The sequence below is a fragment of the Leopardus geoffroyi genome, chromosome C1 (genome assembly GCF_018350155.1).
Source record: "Leopardus geoffroyi isolate Oge1 chromosome C1, O.geoffroyi_Oge1_pat1.0, whole genome shotgun sequence".
NCBI classification, from domain to species: Eukaryota; Metazoa; Chordata; class Mammalia; order Carnivora; family Felidae; genus Leopardus; species Leopardus geoffroyi.
Window position 1 is genome coordinate 149,983,461 of NC_059328.1, and position 14,481 is coordinate 149,997,941.

General features: G+C 41.4%; 1 protein-coding gene across 3 annotated transcripts in view; it reads right to left on the bottom strand.

The window, feature by feature from the left end:
- ITGB6 (integrin subunit beta 6) overlaps positions 1-8,748 on the bottom strand; it is a 131,414-nt gene extending 122,666 nt beyond the window's left edge. For 2 of the 3 annotated variants that reach the window (XM_045479968.1, XM_045479967.1), the window contains exon 1: positions 8,494-8,747. The gene's annotated coding sequence lies outside the window, so the exon portion shown is untranslated. Of the gene's footprint in view, positions 1-8,493 lie in introns of all 3 variants that reach the window. The other variant, XM_045479969.1, reaches the window with a different exon arrangement.
- Positions 8,749-14,481: the final 5,733 nt, after the last annotated feature.

The following is a 14,481-nucleotide window of genomic DNA, read 5'->3' on the forward strand; positions in this document are numbered from 1 at the left end:
TGAACCTTGAGGACATTATGCTAAGTGAGATACATCAGACAGAGAAAAGCAAGTGCAGAATGGTTATCATTCAAATGTGGAATCTTTAAAAACAACAAAAGTCAAAGTCATAGAAACAGAGCGTAGAAAAGTAGTTACCAGGAGTTGGAAGCTTTTGGAAATAGGGAGAGGTAGAAAGAAAGAGAGAGAAAGAAAGAAAGAAAGAAAGGAAGGAAGGAAGGAATGAGGAATAAGAAAAGCAAAGAAAAGACATAGGACCAGGACCTAAGCTCTCGCTGAAAATCCATAATGCCCTTCAGGTCAGAACAACATGCACCCTGTTTTCCTCTTGGAGCTACAAATGAAACTTCTTATGAGTAAATAGGGATTTTACCAATCCAAAATGGATTATTATTAATGTGGCCTCCCAATTTAGAGGATGTTCAGAGGTCAGAGCTGAGAACCCAGAACTACTGTTTTTTTTTTTTTTTTTAGATATTTAAATTCTAATTCCAAGGCTGACATTTAGAGCATCTCTTCAAAGCCAAGTTTGGCACAGTGCTCTGGTTCTAAATAGCAAAATTGACCTTCCCTCTTAGACTCATATTCTAAATTATTCTGAAGATTCTTCCTCCTAGACTGCTCCTGACAACCAACCTGAAGCAGCCTCCAGGACACTCTCGCTGATTTACAACTGCAATCTTGCTAAAAGGAATGGAAAAAAGCCAGGGCGAGTTTCTGTTAGACAGAATGACTGGCATGAAATACTAACATCGCTACAACTTGGCTTACAACAGACTGGCTGACTGAGTGATGGCCCTCCCTTTCTTACTTCACTGAAACAGGTCATTTGTTAGGAAACTAAGGGAGCCTTGTTTCTCAGCCTCCACCCGCAAAAGATGAAGGGAGAAGGCTGCTGACCATGTTCCTTAGAGTGTGCCTGCATGTGGCGCTCAAACGTCAACACTGGGCCAGCAAGCCTTTTCTTGTGACGTTCCATGTCAGTGGTTTGTCTTTGATGAGTGTCTGTGACTGCTGTGTGCAGAGCCCTTCTGTTTCCTGTCTTTATAGAAGGAATAAAGACTGGGCAGGATTCAAGCAGTAAGCTCCAGCTGTCCCTGCTTAACATACAATGATTAGATGTGAATCGGCCATTTGGGTTTGACAAAATATTTATCTAAATGAGGGAGGGGGTCTCTTTCCATAATCCTTGTTTTCTCCCGGAAACTTGACCCCATGCTATCAATTAGTCAATCAAATACTTGACCACTCCCCTTATCTCATTTTACACAAAGCAAAGGGTGCAGCAAGAAGTAAAACCTTACAAATTATTAAAGACCTAGCTTGGAAATTATGGTGAATTTTTATTCATCAAGAGTGGAAAACTCAAATGACTACAGGAGCCAGGTGGACAACATGAAGGAATGAGTGAATGAAGCTGTTTCATACTAGCATCTTAAGGTATTTTTTTGACACAGATACATTTTCCTTGTATGTTTAATTAACAGGGATATTCTTTTCTCGATGAAGTCACAGCCCTATTCATCCATATTTAGTTTTTACCTTTTTCCTAAAGAGATGAAGGTATCTTCTTCAACTCTTCTATAAGACAATAGAGTATGTGCCAATTCAAATGGCAACCAACAGCGGAGTCCAGTGTTAAGAGACAGTTGGAAATGCTACATGCAGTGGTGGGGCTGTGTCTAGTCACAGAGCCTGGGGAGTTATCAGCAGAGAGCAGCTTCTTACTAAGTACCACGTTGCCTTACTGCTGAGTTAAGATGGGGGCCCAGAATATATCTTCAAATTCTTCTAAGACACCATTCTTCCCTCAACAGGTCATGGAGAATGTCGCCATAGATTTCTTTAAGATTGTCTTGTCCTTCTGTTTCCCCCAAATGGATGGGAGTCTCCTCCTGGAGGCTGAGATTTCCTCCTTTCGGCCCCTCATAAGGGTGGTCTCTTTGTACATGGCTGCTGGGCAATGGCTAATTCCATGTCATCACTGGGCTCCTCATGACAGAGAACACACTCCTTGTGCTGTGGATTATGCACAGTCATGCACCAATGCATGAGTTTTGATTCTCAAGGAAAGCAAAGGGATTTCCAAAGTGACATCTAGACTTCATTCAGGTAATTTGGAAAAAGCCTCTGTAGTAGATTGCAAAATGGCCATAAATACCTTTCTTGTGTGCTGACCACTTTGCCACTCCTCCCATCAAGAAGTCTAGTTGATGCTGGGTTTGACTATGTAACTTGCTTTGACCATTGAAATATTAGCAAACATAATATAGGTAAAGACTTGAAATACAGGTAAAGACTTGCTTACCAGCTCCTACTGCACTGGATCCATGAGAGCACCATAAAAACAAGCTCAAAACCCCAGCAGAGTATCTGTTAACCACTGGTCATGTGAGTGAGGCTCATCCTAGACCAACCATCTGGCCCAGATGAGGCTTGAAGAAGAACCAAACAGCTGAGCCCAGCCCAGACCAAATTTCCAACATCCAGAAATGTGAACTAACAAATGATCCTTATTTAAAAAAAGAAAATGTGGGGCGCCTGGGTGGTTCAGTCGGTTGAGCGTCCGACTTCAGCTCAGGTCACGATCTCGCACTCCGTGAGTTCGAACCCCGCGTCGGGCTCTGTGCTGACAGCTCAGAGCCTGGAGCCTGTTTCCAATTCTGTGTCTCCCTCTCTCTCTGCCCCTCCCCCATTCATGCTCTGTCTCTCTCTGTCTCAAAAAATAAATAAACGTTAAAAAAAAAAAAAAAAGAAAAAGAAAATGTGCCTTGCTTTCTAATCCAACTGAAGAACAGATTCTGCCCACTGCCATCAATTTACTCCATGCTGAGGTAATGATAACTACACAGCTACATGAGGAAAGTATTTGTGAGATCACAGAGTCTCCATGCAACAATACCAGTTCCCTCCTCCTACATGCCAAGTCAGCCCTCTGACTATTCCAATGCCTCTGATAACAAGAGTGACCCTTGAAGGCAGCCGCTTTCATTTTAAGTCCGTTTTGACTCTTAGAAATGTCTTCTTTACATTTATCCAAAGTGTCTCTCCTGGGACTTCAACCCATTGGTTCTGGCTGCAGCACGAGGCAAGCAGCACAAGTCTATCTCTATATATGAAAGTTCTTCACATTCTTGAAGATAATGACTGCAGCATACCTAAGACCACATGACCTAAACTTCTCTTGTTCCCTCAACAACCTTTTATAGGACATGATTCCAAGTTTCTTGACCACTCTATTTGCTGTGCTCACCAGGGCCCCAGTGTGTGTTCCCCATGTGGTGCCCCAAACCAAACATGGCTCTCTGCTGTGGTCTGACCCCAACACGGTAAAACAGATGTGACTCACTTCCTCACCACAGATGGCATCTGGATTTTCAGGTGGCCTAAGATCACGTTGATTGGAGCAGGCCCATAATGAACTCCGTTGACTAAAAATCCTAAGAATTTTCATTCAGACTGCTGCAAAATTATGTCTTTCACATCCTAGAATTAGATTTAGGCCACAGCCCCAATATTCAATATTTAACAGCTTCTGTGGTTTTAAAATATATTCCCAAAGTTTGTGAATACTCCTCCCTTCAAGGTGTGAAGCCTAATTCCCCTCCTTGTGTACAGGTAGACCCAATGACTTGTTTCTAATAAATAGAATAAAGTGGAAGTGATGGTGTGTGAGTTTAAAAACTAGGTCCAAAAGGCATTGTGACTTTCTTCTTCTCTCAGCTTGTCCTTTCTGGAGGAAGTTTGCACCATGTCCTGAGGATGTGCATGCAGCCTATAGACAGGTTTTACTTGGTGAGGAACTGAAGTCCCCTACCCACAGCCATGCAAGTGAGCCAGATTCAAAGAAGATCCTCCACCCCAGTCAAGCCTTCAGATCACTGCAGCCCTGACCCACATTCTGACTGAAATTATAGGAGAAACCCTGAGCCAGAAACACCCAGCTAAGACACATCTGGATTTGTGAACTAAAGAAACTATAAGATGATAAATACTTGTTGTTTTCAGCCACTTAATTTTGGTGTGATTTGCTATGTAGCAAAAGATAATGAATATATCTTGATTCTGTGGTTGGATAGCTTTCTTACCCATCCATGCTGTTCACACAAGGAGTAAGCATGCCTTTTCTATGTGTATCAAAACCTCCAACTGATACAAGTTATAGGTATGACAGAGCCCTTGGAGATACCACTAGAAGCCTCTTTAAGATCAGCACTCTACACAACATCCTTAGATATGGTACTTTAGCCAGTTCTTAATACACCCTGATGTAAGACAGAGACAACACCAGGCTTTGGTGGGAAGACTTGAATAGAACCTTGATGAATTATAAGAATTCAGACTGGTCAGAGGGACGGCAGGTGTGAACTTAGTGCACACAGACAGTTTTCCTATATATAAGTCATATTCAAGGGTCAATAGAGAAATAGCTAGACTGCAAGCTCTTGAGGAGAAGGACAGTGTTTGTCTTGTTTACTGACCGTATCTCAGGTCTGGGACATGAAGAAAGGCTCAGTAACTTTTTTAAAAATGAGATAATAATAAAATAGAGAGCTTTATAGATGAAGAGTAAAAGAAGGTTAGATATGGAGACTCGTCTGATATGAGAAGAACTTCATGGTCAAAACACTTTTCTAGGAGTCAACTTCTCAGCAGTGAGGATCGACGTCTGCTTGAGCTTTGAGCAGAACTTAAGCAGTATTGACACTTGGTGTGACAAGGAGGTACAGAAAAGATTGTGGGTCATGAACTGTGACTCCCAAACGTGACCTTGGGTAGGTAGAGATTAGTTCAACCTTGGCAGTCTCTTGAAGAAATATTTGCCTTGGAGAAAACTTCATGAGGGGAAATGATTCACCTAGAAAGGCAAAGGTAAGAACCATGCTGGTAATTGACCTTGAAGTGAAGGTTACCAAGTTAAGCCTAGATGTAAGCTGAGAATTTGAATGGATGAGCAGAGCATATAGGGATGTAAGTAAGAGAAGAGACAGCCTCGAGACATAAAATATGTATGAACCATCCATGGTGTCTGTCTCAATTTTATTTTATTTTTAATTTTTTTTGTTTATTTATTTTTGAGAGTGAGAGAGACAGAGTGTGAGCAGGCAAGAGACAGAGAGAGAGGGAGATACAGAATCCCAAGCAGGCTCCAGGTTCTGAGCTGTCAGCACAGAACTCGACACAAGGCTTGAACCCACGGACCACAAAATTATGACCTGAGCTGAAGTCGGACGCTTAACCAACTGAGCCATCCAGGTGCCCCCATTTCAATTTTAACAGCTCCTTTGGTTCCAAAGTCTTCCAGAATTGGACTGCGCTTATTGGGTGGCATGCCCCTGCCCCAGCACATCCTTGCTCCTGACTCTTTTCCTTTGACCTAATTCTCTGGTCCCCAGTATTTTTCTAGTTCATCTCTTGGCAAAAGCATGAGCTTTCCTGAAGTTCAGATATGGGTCCTTAGAGTACAACCCAGCATAAGACCTGGTAAATCGAGTTCTGTTTAGCAAAGGGCATAGGTTAAAAAAAAAAAAAAAAAAAAAGGACTTGAATTAAAATACACTTTCTTGGATGTGACTGGCTGATTTCTTTGTGAGATTTATTAATACAACAAAATTTATTTATTGCTTTAAGTATCGCTATACATATTGAGAACACAAAAATCATAATATAAGATTCTTACATTAAGAACCTCACAGCTTAGTGGGAGAGTCTAAAATCTGTGTGTGCGTGCGCACGCGCACTTCCTAGTGATACAAGAACTAAGAGTCAACAATGGCCTATGGAGCATCATAGATGGAAGGACTAACTACACATGTGTATGTATTTGAGCCACGGGGCAAGTTTTGGAAGAGTGTCAGGGAAATCCCCATCAAAAGGATGATGCTCAAACTGAATCTTGATGGAAGAAATATAGAAGATCACTAGGTAGATAAGATTTCTAGACAGATCTGGAGACATGGGCGAGCATGGCGGGTTTGAGGGAGCGGGTATATTGATATGATGAAGGGAGAGATAGAAAGATGGCCTTAAGGGAATGATAAGAGATGAGCCTGGGAAAGTAGTCTGGAAAATGTCAGTCTAGAGAGTTTGGGATTTATCTTGTAGCTGATGAGGAACCAAGGAAGGGTTTTAAACAGAAGAGTTATGCATTCTGATGTAATTTTGAAATATAACTGATGGTGGAATGTTGGTGAATTGGAGGCAGGAGATTGGCTGGGAGGTTATTACTTCAATCTAGGCAAAAGTGGATGAAATGTAATGGCACTGGACATGGAAGAGGAGAGATCTATAGGGATCTGAATGGACAAGGCCTGGCAGAGATTAGAGGCTGGTAGATGACGGTAGAGAAGAAGGAAGCTAAATAAGCCTGAGGGTTTCCTGCTCAGGCACTTGGTTGAAGTAATTTGATGTAGCCCTGGTGAGCTTTGTGTTGTTAAACAAAGATCAGTAAAGGTCAGTTTTAATATTATACTTTGACATACCTGTGAACCCCCCGTGGGGGTCTGAAAACAGGTAGGATATTGTAAAGGTGCAAAGAGGCCAGTGTATAAAGCAGATTATGGTTCACAACGGTTAAGTATGAAAGTAACTGCCAGCAGCATGAAGGGCAATCAAGGGCCTTCTTGTGGAAATTCCGACTCAGAATAGCTCTCTGGGCTAGACTGGCTGGACTGGCAAAGCCCATGCACTCCAGCAACGTATGGGTGCCATCGCTGTAGCAGGCTTGGGAGATCCCCAGATGACCTTGGCCTATAGTTAGCTCTCACAGTCAGCTGTGGCTGGTTTCCAAAGTAGCAGCAACGGCAGCTGACAGCTTTGGAAGTGTATTTTCTTCTCTGTTAAAGAAAAAGTGCCCATTAGCAATACATTTCCCAAGAAGCTACTCTTCCTGGTTTGACTGAGGGCTTCTGTGGTAGAAAATATGCCAGTGTTTCCAGAAGGCTATTTAAAAAAAAATTAATCACTTTTCTCTTGAGACAAAATACCTTGAACCTCTTGGGTAACTTAGAAGAATCAAAACGTAAGTTCTATCCTTGGAAAACATGTCAAACGCCTTCTTGAATGCCTTAGTTCATTAGAGAATCTTTTCTCCTTTTGCCTATCACAGTAAAAGTGAATTAGAATGTAAGGTTTCAAAGGCAGAGAAGGAATCTAAAGCCTAACAGATTAAAGTCAATGCTTACTTTGGGGAGCTGAAGTTGGAATACAAGAATCTAAGTTTGAGACTCTTCGATAAAAAATTCTTGCAATCACTTAGTGTTCATGTCGAAACATCTGGTGGCAACTTTGCTTTAGTGTATGGTAACTGGGGAAAATATTGAGAGATTGCAGTAACGTTTTTTGTTTGTGAATGGAGCCTTAATTCATGTACTTCATCCAGAAAACACTAGAGGGAGTAAGTCAGATAGAGGAAAAAGGCTACCTCGGAAGGAACAGCAGTGTAGAGGAGGCTGAGGAGGAAAACATTTCTGCATTTCCCTAAGGCACAGAATTTTACTTAGGTAGACACTAATCTTTACATTGTGACCAAGTGACTTTATATTTGAAAGCCGGTGCTAAAAAACTTTAATTTTGATCTGCTGAGCCTGTTCAGACTCCAAAACAGTCAAGGAAAACCATTACTCTCTGACTAGAATCTGTATCCTGTCCATTTTAGGCATTTTGAGACTGAATATGATAGAAACTCTGTGAGTCTTTAATTTTAGAGGACACATTCTTTGGATGAATAACCTTTCACAGATATTGAATTTTTTTTTATAGCACTGGTAGTAATACTTCCAGTGCTTAAAGTGAATAGTAATGATACCAGGCATTTTCAGACACTTGTAGGAATAAAATGAGCTCTTTGTAAATATCCTCGATGGGAAGCCTTCCCCTCTTCATTTTTTCCATAGTTTTCATGAATTAGGTCTACCTTAAAACGTCATTTTACGATCTAGTAACACTGAAGTTAACTGGCCCAATGTCATGCACGCGTCAATGAGAACTGATAATTATTCTTCTTGTTTAAATTCCCAGTTCCTCAGTTCCTTTGTGACGCTTTGAAAATGCCAAAAGACCTAGTGAAGGCTAGAGTCAAATCGCCTACTTAAAAAAAAAGAACAACTGACAATCACTATAATCAGAAACAATATCTTAAAAAGCTGTTTAAGAGACTATTCAACTGAATTTTAAATATTTTCCTGAATGATGAACTAATAATTCCATGAAATACTGTCCTTACAACCATAGCAGATTTTTGAAGAAGAGTTGTTAAAAGCATGTGTGAATTCAAATGTAAGAAAAATCACAATAAAGCATGCTAAATTAATGAGGATCTTCCCTCCTACAAACCATGGGGGTCAGCCTCACCTGGATGTTAATATCCAAAGAGAAGTAACATTATGAACTTCCTAAGGCAGAGGCTGTCGGAAAGGATCAATTACACTGACAAGGAAAACTCAGCTCCCAAGTTTGGGTTTGCGTTTGTTAGTCATGCATTATACTACTTACCTCTCAGGGCAGACCTTTAATTTCAGAAAGTGCTGAGATGCATTACTGCACCCGTTATCAAGTCTTTGGCAGAAATACCATTTATCCTTGTTGTGGTAATGAACAGATTTATAACATTCTGGTGTCACCATTCCTGAAAAAGCACGTTCATTTGAATATTTCTTCCACAAACATAGTGAAATATTTCATGAAGGCACATTGGTGTAGACTACTATGGAGAGATATTGCTGGTGAATGACAGAATGTCTGGTTGATTTACATGAAACCCCAAGTGCTCGTATGAGAAGAGGTTAGGTTTAGATTGACGAGCAAATGTGTAACCAGACTTCTGGCTGACAAATGGCAGAACTATGCCAGCGCATTAGCTGCTCTGGAGAGAGACCAAAAGTAAGGCAGGGGGATCAAGTTCGTTCCATAAAGGACATTCAAACCTAATGGATGGCAGGAGGGCTGGGGCAGGAAGCACTTGCAGATTTTAATGCCCCAAAATAGTAGTGGGCAAGTTTAGAGTTGAACTGGCATCCAAGCCAATGATCAAACTCTTATCAAACTTTTCTGTATCATGGGTGTTGTTTATATTTACATTTCTTCAGAAGGATCCTGGTGTTTTCAAGTTAAGTCTATTTTATTGGCAGCTCTGGCTTAAAGTCACTAGCCTCTAAAAATGGCTTGTTTGGATAAACTAGAAAAGGAAAATAAAAACTGATGAGATTAGTATTAAAAATGGTGCCAAACTGTAAATGATCCAGATTGGATTGGATTTGTTCCAGTCGTGCACAGCTGAGACGAGACATCCATACAGCTTTTGAGAAGAAGGGTGAAGTGTTTGGACCACACTCTTCTTCTGAGGCTGAGGCCAACAGTGTAGGGCTTTGGGTCTGCCTTCAAGGAAGTCCTGTGATAGTAACGAGAGATGCTGTCCACTGAGCTGCCGTGGCATGCAGCTCAAGCACTTGAGATGTATTACCTCATTTAATTCTTACCAGCACACTGTGGAGTGGGTGTATGGTCCTGCTTTAGAGATTTGTTGACTTGTCCAAGGTCACACACGAGTGACAGGATTGAAACTCCAGTCTGACTCCAAAGCAATTTCCATTGGGCAATTTCCAAAGCATTGCCTCTTGAGCATCTGACCAACAGTCCTGGAGGAGGTCTGGCGGCTTGCAAGCCATGTGGTATTTGAGTATGATGGAAACAAGAGCTGCAGAGAGCCAGAAGACCCGGGTCTGAATCCTGACTCTACCATTCACTTGGTGTTTGAGCTCAGAAAAATTCCCTATGTCTCTGAACTGTCTCCTTGTCTATAAAGAATGTGTGTCTTGCGTGTGTGCTGGATTATTAGAAGACTTTTAAGCCGCTTTTTGTTTCTAACCTTCTATGATACCATGGAGCATTCAAGGGGCTTTTAATTCCCCATATTTGAGGTGCACATTCAGTCTTTTGCTCACTTAGTAAACTCATATGTGAGGAAACACTTCGATTTGGAATTCCAGAACTGACTCAATTTCTGCCATAGAGATATTACTCTTTCTCTGCAAAATTCATTTCCTCTGTGGGTAGTCCCAGTGCTGACTATCTTCTATTTCCTGGGTGGACCTACTCCACTGTGTGCAGAGCGTAGTGCTCTGCTCACAGTAAACCATAGACAGAAAGGCCTCTAGAAATACAAAATGGTATTCCGTAATATTATCGCAAAGAATACCACTAAAGTTGGCGTTCATCCGAAGGCAATAAATGTGCTTCAAGTAGGTTAGAGAACCAAATGTCCAAGTATTCCCCTCCTTATGTGTAATTCACTGTAATACGCTGACAAGTTTTCTCTGAAAACTGCTGTCTACCATTAAACTGTGCCCTCTATTGCTTGTTTGGCTTGTACCCATTCTGTTGGTGAAAATGTATACTTTGGCTTTCCTGCCATGGGCATTCATCTCCTGCTACTCCCCCGCTCTGCTCAGCATTCTTGAGGATCAAGTGACATGGGCTGGGCTGTGTGTGGGGAGCAACATTGGAAAATTCCTTTGATGTTGTGCCTTGTGATACTCAATGGCTAAATCCAAGCTTTTGCTATTTGACCAAATGCCAACTGGACTAGTTCCTGAATGAATATCTATGATCTTACAGATAGCTGGATGGAAAAATAAGAAGAAACCACTGGAAAAAAATATTTCAAGACTATTTTACAGGGCTAATTAAGGCAAAGCTTTGATTAATTGGAAAGTGAGTTGAGCAGAGCGTTAATTAATGAAGAGCTAAGGTGTAACATTAAAAAAATTCATTTAATATATCCTGAGTGTCATCTATGTATAAGGAATGCAAAGAGGGTCAAAAGGTCATATAATCCCTCTGTCTAAAGCACCTTCTGGCTTTCTTCTAGCCATTACTGTTGAAAATTTTGCTCTTTTTCCTTCTGGTCCTTTTTAATGCTTATGTTTTTTGTTACAATGATGTGATCATACAGAATATATACTTTGAATCCATGTTTATTCACTTAACATTGTAAGAATTTAATCTAAGCATTATCTAAACTGTAATGGTGTGCTTAAACATTCCTTTATTTGGTTAAAATTTAAGTTGTTTCCACTTGTTTTCCATGATAGGAAATGCTACAAAAAAATCTTTACACAAAGAGAATGCCCCTCATTATTATTGTTAATTTTGTGTTTCTTATGACAAACTCTCATGTGGAATTATTGGATCAAAGAAGACAGTTTTAAGTACTCATTTAAATATTTCATTTAAATACTCAATGCAGAGGCACCTGGGTGGCTCAGTTGGCTAAGCCTTGGACGCTTGATTTCAGCTCAGGTCATGATCTCACAGTTTGTGGGTTTGAGCCCTGCACCGGGCTCTGCACCGATGGTGTGGAGCTTGGTTGGGATTTTCTCTCTCTCCCTCTGTCTCTGCCGCCCGGCCCCCCACATTCTCTCTCACTCTCTCCTTTTCTCCCTTCCACTCAAAATAAATGAATAAACTTTAAAAATAAATAAACACTCGATGCAATATGCATTGCCGTTGCCTCCAACATATACTTGCACAACCATTGTTTGACTATAAATTTCTCCCTACTATCTCTATCATTATTGGGCTCTTGATTGTTTACGTTTGCCGAAAACAGGCAAAATACTTTTGAATCAAAAAAACAAATTTAATGCTCATTATCTGTGCAATTCACACAATAACCTTGCAAAGGTTTGCAGATGAATAGCTACGGGGAAAGATTAAGTGACTCTCTCAAGACCGTACAACTATTATCTGAGCTGGGACTTGATCTTGTTCCTTGAGCCCAGGCCCGTGTGCTGCCCTCTTCCACAGCTGCCCCTAAAACCAGGAAGCTTTAGGCAAATGAGCCTCCAAGATAAGCCTGGAGAGGCTCCATGATTGGTATGTATCAAGATAGAAATGAGCAGGACTGTCCAAATGGCTTTGTTCCTTTAAAAACCAAACACTTCCTCAAACTGAGTGAATTTTTGGTTAATTTACACATGCTGTTTCACCTTCCCACATGCACATTAAAAAGATTTTTTTTTTTAAAGGAATGTTATTTAATAGTGCCTGAGTGTTGGAGTGTTTTAACTAAACTCAGATATACATGAGTAACTTCAGTGGAAGTTGTTCATGCATATCTGAAGCAGAATGTGGACTTTTGACTTTAGCCTATTAAACACAAGGAAATGCATCGTTAAAATTCCACTCTTGGCTCTCCAGCCAAGATGAGAATTGCCCCGGCCACAAAACATGACCGACAGGTCTGCCACGAGGCCCAAAAATTTGTTGGCATTACAGAATAGGGTAGGCAAACCCCAGTAAATCAAGGCCTCACCTTCATTTCTCAAAAAGCCAAATGAATGAAAGTGTGTGCTTCATTCCTTACAGTGACAAGTTGGGTTTTGCTGGCATGTAAATGTGGAGTAAAGGGGCAGAGTGCAAGTGTGGAGGAAATGACAGATGCCCCCCAGTCAGAAGGTGTTTGGACGCCTCAGGTACCCATTTGGAAGGTCGTAATGGAGAAATGATTTGGAACCATGTGGCCTTCCTGTTCTTTGCAGGGGTGAAGAGAAGGCAAACCCAGTTTGCGGGTCACAGTCCTGTACGATAGCAATGTCTGCCAGTCCTGGCTCCGCTGAGTGTGGCTTGGGCAGAGCAGTTTGTGCGTCTTTCCAGCTGGAGGTTCTTGAGATTTAGAAGGTCCCCTGTAAGCTGAGCAGGAGGTTAAATAACAGGGTTTAACAAAACTCAGAGACAGGCTCATCTTACCTAGATTACAAGTCCTGTTCATCTCTAATCGGACTACTATTTAATGGACATTAAGAGCAAAACAACAAATCACCAATATTTATTTCACAAAGATATGACCCTGACCGTGGATAGCAGAAAGGATGCCTTGTTAACATCACCCAACAACTCCGTTTAGATAATTGCAAAGAGGTCTGGATTTTCCAAGCGTTCGGACAATTTCCTCTAGAAGCTTCTATAGGGAGCTGAAAGTGCTTTGGTGCATCCTTCTGTCTGAGAAGGTGATTTGGATTCACTGTGCTTTAAGGGGAGAAGCTGGAAGCAGCAGGATGGATTTGTAGAGATGTGGACAAGTGAACGTCTCTCCAGGTCACTCGTTTTGTAACCAGATTATAGTTTTAACCAGTGAGGAATCCTGAAAAACAATAATAGAAAACAGCTTGGAAGCAGCTTTGATTTCAAAATTTCTCAGTGATGTCTCCACTCCACCAACGTATTTTCATAGCCTTTTGCCTGAAAGGCCAGGCAATAAATATGCATAACATTCAGAGCTCTGCCTGGAGCTGGGTTCTTGTTTTGCTGGAAGGCATAGAGAGAAGACACGCTGAGCAGATTACCAGGGGCATTTTCCCCGTTCTAGTGAAATGGCTATTCTCTCTGATGCTACTAGAGTGTTTTCTGTCACCTCCAAACACTACACACTGTGACAACACTGATCTCCAAGGCCCGTACCGTCTGTGACACTCTGTGTAAGATGCAGGCAGAGTTGGACCAGACGCTGAACCCCTCCCGCCCAGCCCTGGCCAGGAGGTGGAGCTGGGGAGGGGCTGGCCCTCAGTTTGCCTGTTGTTTTTGGAAGCTTTCATTTAGATTTTTACTACTGGGTGGTCCCCTGGGCCTCCCACTACATTCCGAATATTTCCAAAACTTTCTGAGAGGTGGTGGTTCAACCGAATGAGCATACTGTCCTCACTCACGTGGAAAGCTGTAGGCGCAGGCTTCCTTCTGTCACACATTCTTTCACGTTTTCCCTCTTTATTTTCTTTAAAGTCAGTTTGAACAAAATAGAATTGTGACTCTGAAGTTCTAAGATTCTGGGCACAGTGGTATACATGCTGTTGTTGTTGCTGTTGTTGTTGTGTTGTTGCTTTTCCAGCCCCTTATGTTTCAATGCTCAGTGATCTCCACGCTTTTTGGATGGCTCGCCAGAATAAGTAAAAGATTTTAAGGAGATACTCCCAATACTTGTTATTTGTTCATATATACATGTACTATTGAACTAATATATTCTGTTCATTAAAATCATACAAAGACAAACATTAAAAAAAAAAAAAAGGCGGCGGGGGCGGCGCCTGGGTGGCTCAGTCGGTTGGGCATCTGGCTTAAGCTCAGGTCATGATCTCACACGTCGGGAGTTTGAGCCCCGCATGGGGCTCTGTGATGACAGCTGAGAGCCCGGAGCCTGCTTCGGATTCTGTGTCTCCCTTTCTCTCTGCCCCTCCCCTACTCATGCTCTGTTTCTCTGTGTCTCAAAAATAAATAAAAACATTTTTTAAAAAAATTAAAAAAAATAAAAGCACACAAAGACAACATTTTAAAAGGTAAAACAATATTAAGTTCTTTAATTTTCTCCCTGGCACACACACACACAAAACTTTTTACTTGTACTATGCTATTAATGTCATATGCTCATTTTATATTTACATGTGCCTGAACTGAGTATGCTTCGCTTGAAAAGCTTGCTTTACCACTTTG